The sequence below is a fragment of the Mastomys coucha genome, unplaced genomic scaffold (genome assembly GCF_008632895.1).
Source record: "Mastomys coucha isolate ucsf_1 unplaced genomic scaffold, UCSF_Mcou_1 pScaffold9, whole genome shotgun sequence".
Taxonomy (NCBI): domain Eukaryota; kingdom Metazoa; phylum Chordata; class Mammalia; order Rodentia; family Muridae; genus Mastomys; species Mastomys coucha.
Genome location: NW_022196915.1, coordinates 63,230,910 through 63,239,240, shown reverse-complemented (window position 1 = coordinate 63,239,240; position 8,331 = coordinate 63,230,910). Strand labels below are relative to the sequence as shown.

At 42.7% G+C, this 8,331-nt stretch overlaps 1 long non-coding RNA gene across 1 annotated transcript in view; it reads left to right on the top strand.

The window, feature by feature from the left end:
* Positions 1-248: 248 nt before the first annotated feature.
* Positions 249-8,331, top strand: part of LOC116084668 — a 65,973-nt gene continuing 57,890 nt past the window's right edge. Inside the window, exon 1 of the long non-coding RNA XR_004116209.1 lies at positions 249-374. This is a non-coding gene — a long non-coding RNA (uncharacterized LOC116084668). The remainder of the gene's footprint in view (positions 375-8,331) is intronic.

The window sequence follows — 8,331 nt, the reverse complement described above, 5'->3', positions numbered from 1 at the left end:
TGCTAAAACCAAATATGTGAGAATATATTATCTAACAGGTTTGTTTTTGGAATAATAATATGCATGTGGGGAAAACTAAACAGCAATAAAAAAATAGTACAATAGCATACAGAGTCATCTCACAGTGTGTGGTAGTTTTCATAGATTCTGTGACTGTTCCCATCTCAGTCACCCAGACTACCAAAGCTCAGTGTTAGAATCCTTGGTTGGGGGCGGGGGTGGGGGGAGAAACATGATTAGGATTCAGCCCTAGAAGAGTCAGCAAGCAAACTGAACAGGCTCCCCCTAATCTATAGTGGCAGCTTCCTGATGGTGCTAAGGGATGCCTCTCTAAACCACAGCAGCAACTCTAAAGGCTACACTCCAACCTGGTGGTGAGTTCAGGATGGGTTGCTAATCCTCCCAACCCATGTCTGACATGGCCGTTCTGTGATAGGACCCCGCTGAGAAGTTGTGTTGGATGTGGGGTTGCCTAAATAAGACCAGCAAGCTAACACCAGTTGATATACCACTGATAGACTGTAGGATCCTAATTGGTCAGCCCTAGACACTCAGCTCTGTGACCTTACCTTCTTGCAAACTCAGAACTGATCCACCAGACAGGAACAATAGAAACTATGCTTCTGCTTCTGTCCTGTATGAGGATCCAACCAACACTGGGATGCTCTTCCCGGTCTCTGAGCTCTTTCTATGTAACAGTATCTTGTAATTATAAAGCCTCATGGTGTGAGAAGAGGAAATTCCTTGATGAAAACTTTGAGGACAGTTTCTGACTATCAGTACTTTAGTCTTTGGTCCACCTGAATCATAAGCCTAGATCGTGTGGTGACCTCTGACCAATTAATTCCATAGCCTTGTTTGCCAAAGATTTCCAACATTGGTTTCTGTAACTATTTCTCTTCCTATCTAATCCCTAGAAAAGATCTGGGATTCTAGAATTCATGAGGAACCTTCAGGCTCGTGTAGTCTTAACCTTTCACTTTGAAGATGGAGACCCAGAGACAGGAAGGGCCAGGTACTTGTCCAGGGGCATCTGCTTAGTTTTCACCCACCCTGCCCTAACTTCTTACAGCCTAGCAGTATTTTGACAGTGATTTTCCTAGGGCAACAGTTCAGATTCCACCCTTCTGGAACTGGGAAAACCACTTTCTTTTAGGCAGCATAACTCTCAGGCCTTGAACACACACCAGAGGCTGCCCAGACTCCTCCAGTGCACGTGCCAGGAGCTCCTTAGATTCTCTACTCCCAGATCCTTTGGCCTTAGACTGAATTACACCAGCAGCCTCCCTGCTTGAAGATGGTGTGAGTGGGATCGCTTGCTTTCATATCCACCTACCTACATGAAGCCAAATGTCTCTCCTGTTCCATTATTCTCTATATAACCTAGCCATATGAGGAAGCGTTTTTCATTTTGTACATAAGGATCAATCCTGCCTATACTAGACCTTCTGCAACAACCATCCTAGTTTGACCAGGCCCCACAGAATTACAAGGACACACACACACACACACACACACACACACACACACACAATAAAAGTAATTAAAGCCACTATTGTTGAAGAAAAAGAAGAGAGATTAAGTCACAACCACCCACTTTACATACAAATAGACCTCATGAGTTTATCCAAATGACGATGCTTCTTTGGACCAAGATACTACTTGGTCCACTGAGGACTGAGAAGCAGAGCACCCCAGTTCACAGGAGGCCTACTGACCACGAATCACAGCACAGCTGGCTGAGAATCTTTATGATGTGGTCCTCTGACCTGAGTTTGCCAGTCTAGATGTGTAAACATTACTCCTAGGCTTCTGACAGAATTGGTGAAGCCTAGAACACAATATCATAAAGTCTCCTTGAATGGCATTTCCCAAAGTGGAACTGATGTGGGTTCCTATTTACATCTTCACTTCCTATGTCCAGGTTTACCCCACGTTACAATTAAACAAGGACTTAAGGACTTTAGTCTAAAAGAAAGCCATCCTCCACTGGTACTCTGCCCATGTACAATTAATGGATTCTTTTAAAAAAACAAAAAAACAAAACAAAACAAAATAAACTTCTCTTTTTATTGGCACCAACTTAAAACCTAGCAAATTTTTATTACAAGCATTAGCTAAGCTTTCTCCTTTTGCAAAAGGTATTCTTGGGGGCCACAATTCCCTCAGGGTCATCGTCATGTGGGACCAAGAACCTAGATAGTATAGCAGATTGTGTGTGTTACATGCCAAGATTCAAATGCACTCCCTACTATTTTTAGAAGGCATTATTTCTGAATCTGTCTTGGCTTCTCATCTTTATGGATGGTTAAAGCAATCAAAGTTATTTTTGTGTGCAAAACGCTTTGAAATGGTGACTACCACATAACAACCATTTAATAATGTCAATGTCTATCCCTTTCCCCCTTACACAGGTAGTTTTGCTATTTGTCTTCATAATTCTGTGAGCATAAGTACTAGTCTAGATGCTTTAAGTAAATGACCTTGGAATCTGTAATTCCTTGCGTCGTGAGGTGGTAATTCAAATACCCATCTTCCTGAGTTGATTAGCCCCTATGAGATGTCAAGTCCTTAGCTAACAGATCAAGTCTATGCCCTTTATTATGTGTGTATCTGTGTCCACGTGTGGAAGTACATGTGCCGGTATGTAGAGAGCAGAGGTCAACATCAGATGTCCAACTTGCTTCTCCATCTCAGCGTTTGAGATGGTCTGACACTGACCCTTGGATCTCATCAGTTCACTGAGGTTGGCTGACCAATAGGCTTAGGGATCCACCTGTCTCTGCCTCCCCAGTGCCGAAACTACAGGTAGGTGTATGCTGCTATGCCTAGCTTTTTACATGGCTACTGGGAATGAAAGTCCATCTTCATGCTTGTGCAGCAAGCATTTTACATGACTGGGCCTTCTCCCCTCCTCTTTCTCTGGGCATTTCCTGTGTCCTGATTGAGAGCATCATGAATCCTTTGCAGGGAAAAGAATATACAGCCAAGCTGAGCCTCAGGTTTCCTAATTAGAACATTTGTGACAGAAGAAACAGGGTCCTCTGGGTGCATATAAGTGCCTTGTCTATACTTGTCAGCAAGTCTTGAGTCCCTCCTTTCTCTTCCTTTCACTCCCCACCTCTCCCTTCTCTCTCCCCTTTCTCTCTTCCCCTCCCCTCCCTTTCCTTTCTTCCCTTCCCTTCTCTTCCCTTCCCAATCTTCCAACAAGCATAAAAAGAAAATCTTGTGCTGCAATTTAGCTAGTAAGTCTATCAACTCAAAGACACAGATCCTTAGGGAACAAAGAAGGGTACCATCCCCACACAAACTTGTTCCTAATAAAACATATTTTGTTGCTAAGCAACCCTGATGATGCCTCTTCCACAAATATCTGTCTTTAGGTGACTAAGCAAATGCCTTGTGAGTCAGAAGAAGGCACCAAACAGTTTTTTCAGGCTTCAGGTGAAGAAACGATATTGTACACGGAGCAAAACAGGGGAAACATGCCACGTTTTACTCATGCTTTGAGGTTTGACGCTTGTTTGGGGAGTTGGCTGTGAAGAGCTGGATTGTTCATTCATCACTTAGTGGATGGAGTCATGGTTTGAGAGACCATCTCCCTAGTCTACCGTAGAAGACTAGTAATTAAAGTTGTGGTAAGATCCGTCACCAAACTAAGGGAGGAAGAGTGGAACTCCCCAGAAGGAAGAAAGAGCTTTTGAGGCAAATTAAATGTTGCAACTGTCAGATCCCATGGCACAGTCATTCTGCTAAGGAGATGAGGTGAACTATGAGCCAGCCAATGGGAAGAGCCAGAGAGTGAGGCCATTTCCGAAGGTCCTTGTCTACTGCTTGTCTGGGGAGGCAGGGCAGGGATGTGAAGCCAACTCAACAATCCCTTTCACCAGATTTAACACACTGAGCTCTGCCTCCCATTGATGAAAGGATGGAAAACACTTTGGTGTAATTTCCTAAATCTCAAAATATGTATTTCCCCTAGTAAATAAAAGTAGTATTTTCAATAAAGCAATATTTTGAGGGAAGAGGGGGATTTCCAATAATAGCCAATGCCTTCCTTACAGTCTTGGCATCATTATATTTTTTATACAGAAAATAAGAAAAGGTTAAGATACCTAAAAAGGTTAAATACAGGGCAAAACAGATGGTTCAGAAGGTAACATTTACCCGAAAGCCTGAAGACCTGAGTTCTGTCCCTGTGGCTTACATGGCAGAAGGAAAGAACTGATTCTTACAAGTTATCCTTAGACGTTCACACATATACTGTGGGAGAGAGAGAGAGAGAGAGAGAGAGAGAGAGAGAGAGAGAGAGAGAGAGAGAGAGAGAGAGAGAGAGAGAGAGAATGTATTGATGACAATTCACAGTCTGGAAATATAGCTCAATGGAGAGTTTGCTGACCATATGAGGTCCTGAGTTGGGTCTCTAAGACCACAAGGAAACAAAATCCTTCATTATTCAGAGGCTGAGGCAAGAGGATTGTGAGTTCAAGGCTATCCTGGGTGGGCTACAGGAAGAAGACCCTGCCTCACCAAAAGCAAGCGAGTGAACAATGGTCTGGTCTTTGTTCCTAATCTCTAAAGCTATCTTCAAGCCCAGAGGCATGTCACACAGATCTACCAGAGTCCCTTCCCATTGTATGGCCTTGTATGGCTGTCTGCTTCCTCACTCCCAAATAAGAGGTAGACTCACAACTAGGGTGAACACCTAAGAAGCTTAAAAACGCAACTCTCTCCCCCAGTCCACTGTAATCTTCCTTCCAGCAGAAGGAAAGATATTACAAACTTATAACACAAACCGGGTCGTGCAATTTTGTGTTGATGGCCAGGAAACCACTACTTGGAGTTGCTTCAACGTTTCCATTTATAAATGCAATGTGCATGCCTTGCTCTCTGCTCCTGACCAGGAAAACACTGAGAGATTGATGGGCAGAGGTTTCTAGAAGGTTTCTGGTGAGAGTAGAGAAGTCTGAGCACCATGTATGTTCACCAAGAAAGGGTTGCTTGAAACTGGAAAGCCAACAATGATTCCTGGGAAGGAAAAGATGAAAAGACTTCCATGGCAATGAAAGACACCTCCTCCTGCCAGATCCTGGGCTGCAGTCATTCTGCTGCAGCTCTGTGGTAGAGCACTTGCCCAGCATGTGCAAGGCCCTGACTTGGATGTCTAGCACCTCAAAGAAAACAAGAAAATCAAAAGCAGTGAAATCTGATGAAAGCCATGCATGTTGGGATCAGCCAAAAGAAGGAGCCATGAGCACCCAGGGAAGAAGAAAGGAGTCATGAGGAGAGAATGCTGTTGCCCTAAGACCCAGCAGCCTAGAGCCTAGAGCTCAGGGGCTGAACATAGTCCCCACAGGCCAAACTGTATACAAAGAACTTGTCTCATATAATCTCTGCTTTGTAAATGGTCTGTGTCAGCCACACAACTATATACAGTTTCCTTCCTTTCTTTCTTATTTTTTTAATTATATCTTGGAGAGTTTTGTATAGTGAGTTTTGGGCATATTTACCCTCTCCCCAAAGTCCTCCCAGACTCACCCCCCTCCCACCCACCCAACACGGTGACTGTTTTTTTGTGTGCCCCCCATCCAGTCCAATTTGGGATGCTCATTTATTGGTAGATGTTGCATTCCACTGGAGCAGTCTGCCTACCAGTGACAACTCACTAAGACCATCAGAGCTTTCCTAGCAGCCATCAGTTGCCAACCGCTCCTCAACCAGTTTGTGTCCATGTCTGTAGCCTGTCCAGGCTGAGGTTTGGGCCGGCTTGATCTTGTATGGCATTTGCGCACGATGTCATTACCACTGTGAGTTGATATGTGCAGCTGTCTTGTTGTGTCCATCAGGTACTGTTTCCTTGTACCCCTCTGCCTCCTCTGGTCCTTTGAGTCTTGGCACCCTCTTTTCCACAGTGATCCCTGAGACTTGAAAGGAGGAGCTGCAGTACAGGCACTCCATTCCATAGGTTTGTATTTTCAGAACCTTGGCTACTCGTGGGCCTGTGTATTCATCACCATCTACCTACTGTATATAGAAGCTTCTCTGGTGGTAGCTGAGAAATGCATCACTCTATGAATATAATAAGTCAGTTTAATATTTTCATTCACCAGAATATGTGCAGTTTTCAATATCCATCCTGTCTCTATTTGATATATGTAATTTTATCTGAATTTCATTATTTTCCTGTCCAATCCAGCTCTAATCAATGAATCCCATGATATGCCCATGAGCAGCTCTACTCAATTATATTTTGTAACAATTCTCTCATTTATATTCAATAAGATTAATGAATGAAAACACGGATATATTCATGTTCACCATACCATACAATCACAGATACATACAGATTAAAAACTGTCTTCATATGTCACTCTCTAGTAACTGTCATTTCTATACATTTGTAATGCGTGAAGAACCATTTAAATGCCAAGTGTCTTGGAATTACCAAAAATGAAAGTAAATGTTTGCATGTCAGACTTCTTGTTAGTGCCAGACTGAACTCCAGGATTTGCCCATATAAGGAAAATGCTGTACCATTGAGATACATGACAAGTCCATTCAACGTTAAACAGATTTACATTACGGTCATTAAAAATTGATAAAAAATCTATATTGAAATGTTATAACTATTTATTACAATATTTATTTGCCCTAATAATCTTACATTCTAAGTCCAACAATATAAATATATGATTATAGATGAAACATATTTATATATTTATAATTTGAGATAGAACATTAGTGATAGTTTTCTACAATTCACTAATTAGTCATTCATTTTGCAGCTATGGTATTTAAAAACAAAACACTTTTTGACCCAGACTCATAGCTTGCTAAGAACCATCTACTTTCTGAGAACTGCCACCAAAATTGAGAAATAATATATCTGAAAACAAACAGCAAGTCTGACATAATTAATTTATTTGTTACTCATTGAAGATTCCTTTCAACATCCACTCGCGGATGGCCTGAGGTATATGCCAGCATCTTCCTTGGGGTCATTACAGCTTGAGCCATGGCAGCCTCACATGGCTGAGAGGTGTACACCGTGGGCTTATGGCGGTTGCTGCAGAGAACAGTCTCTTGGAATTCGATGGCGGCAGCAAACGTTTAAACTCATTTCGGACTTTTGCGTTCCTCCTCCCAGCAAACCGTCTTCATGTGAGCGTCTCTGAAGCCAGGAGAATGAATGCCTGAGACCCAAAGGGGAATTCAGTGTCTTCCCCAGCACCTTCTCTGGTCTTCCTTGTACAGCACCCTTACTTAGTGCCTGCCAAGTGTCAAATTCTTTGCACACATTTTCTAATTCCCAGCGATGTCGTATGAGAGAAATTTTCACCCCTGTTTTATAATGGGACAAACTGAGGCATAGGAAAGCTAAGTAACCATCCCAAGACCACAGGTTGCTCCTAGTAACAAACACAACCGATGTTCAAAACCAAGCTATCTATGTTTTCAAATCCTCTGTATTTTGCCATTGTACTATTGAGAAAAGCCTACACAGAGAAAAACCAATGGCAATTAGTATGTATATTGGCTCACAGTTCTGGACTATAAAGTATAGGAGGCAAACATCCACGTCTACCTCTGGTGTGGGCCTCAGGAGCCACTGATACAGCAGAAGGGAAGTGAACACCTGTAAGATGTAGAAAAGCCAGAAGCAATCTTGCTTTACACCAACTTACTCAAGTCATGTGACACTACTCTGCAGAGACCTAATCTACTTTCCAAAGACCTGACTTAGCTTCTCAAACAGACATTCACCTGTTTATAAGGTTAGAGTTCCCGAGACCTAACTGACTCTTTAAGAGTCCATTTACCTTTCAACATTGTTACATTCAGAATCAAATTTTAACTTGATGTTTCATAATCGATGCCATATACAAACCACACCAGTGACCCCTTGTCTTCTCATAGAGTAATGGTGTGGGGAAGATTACATCATGAATGGAATACCAAAAAAAAAAAAAAAATCTTTAAAAAGAGGGTGATTATCATGTTATTACTGGGTAAGAACACCTGTCATTCTCAATTAGATACCTTGTGTGGTCTGACTAGGCATACTGAAAAGCATACTGTAAGTGCTTGGCAAATATTGGTTGGCATAATAAAACCAGTTATATAATCAAGCAAACATAGGTGGGACAACCTGGGGAAGAGGAGAAGCGGGGAGGGTGGCCTGGCTGCCTGGAGATATCCAGACATGAGGCCAATAAGGAAGAGGTAAAGCCTACACCACTATTGACTGTCGTCCTCCAAAGAGCATGTGGAGTGGGGCATTGGAGTGGGGCATTGGAGTGGGGCATTGGAGTGGGGCATTGGAGTGGGGCA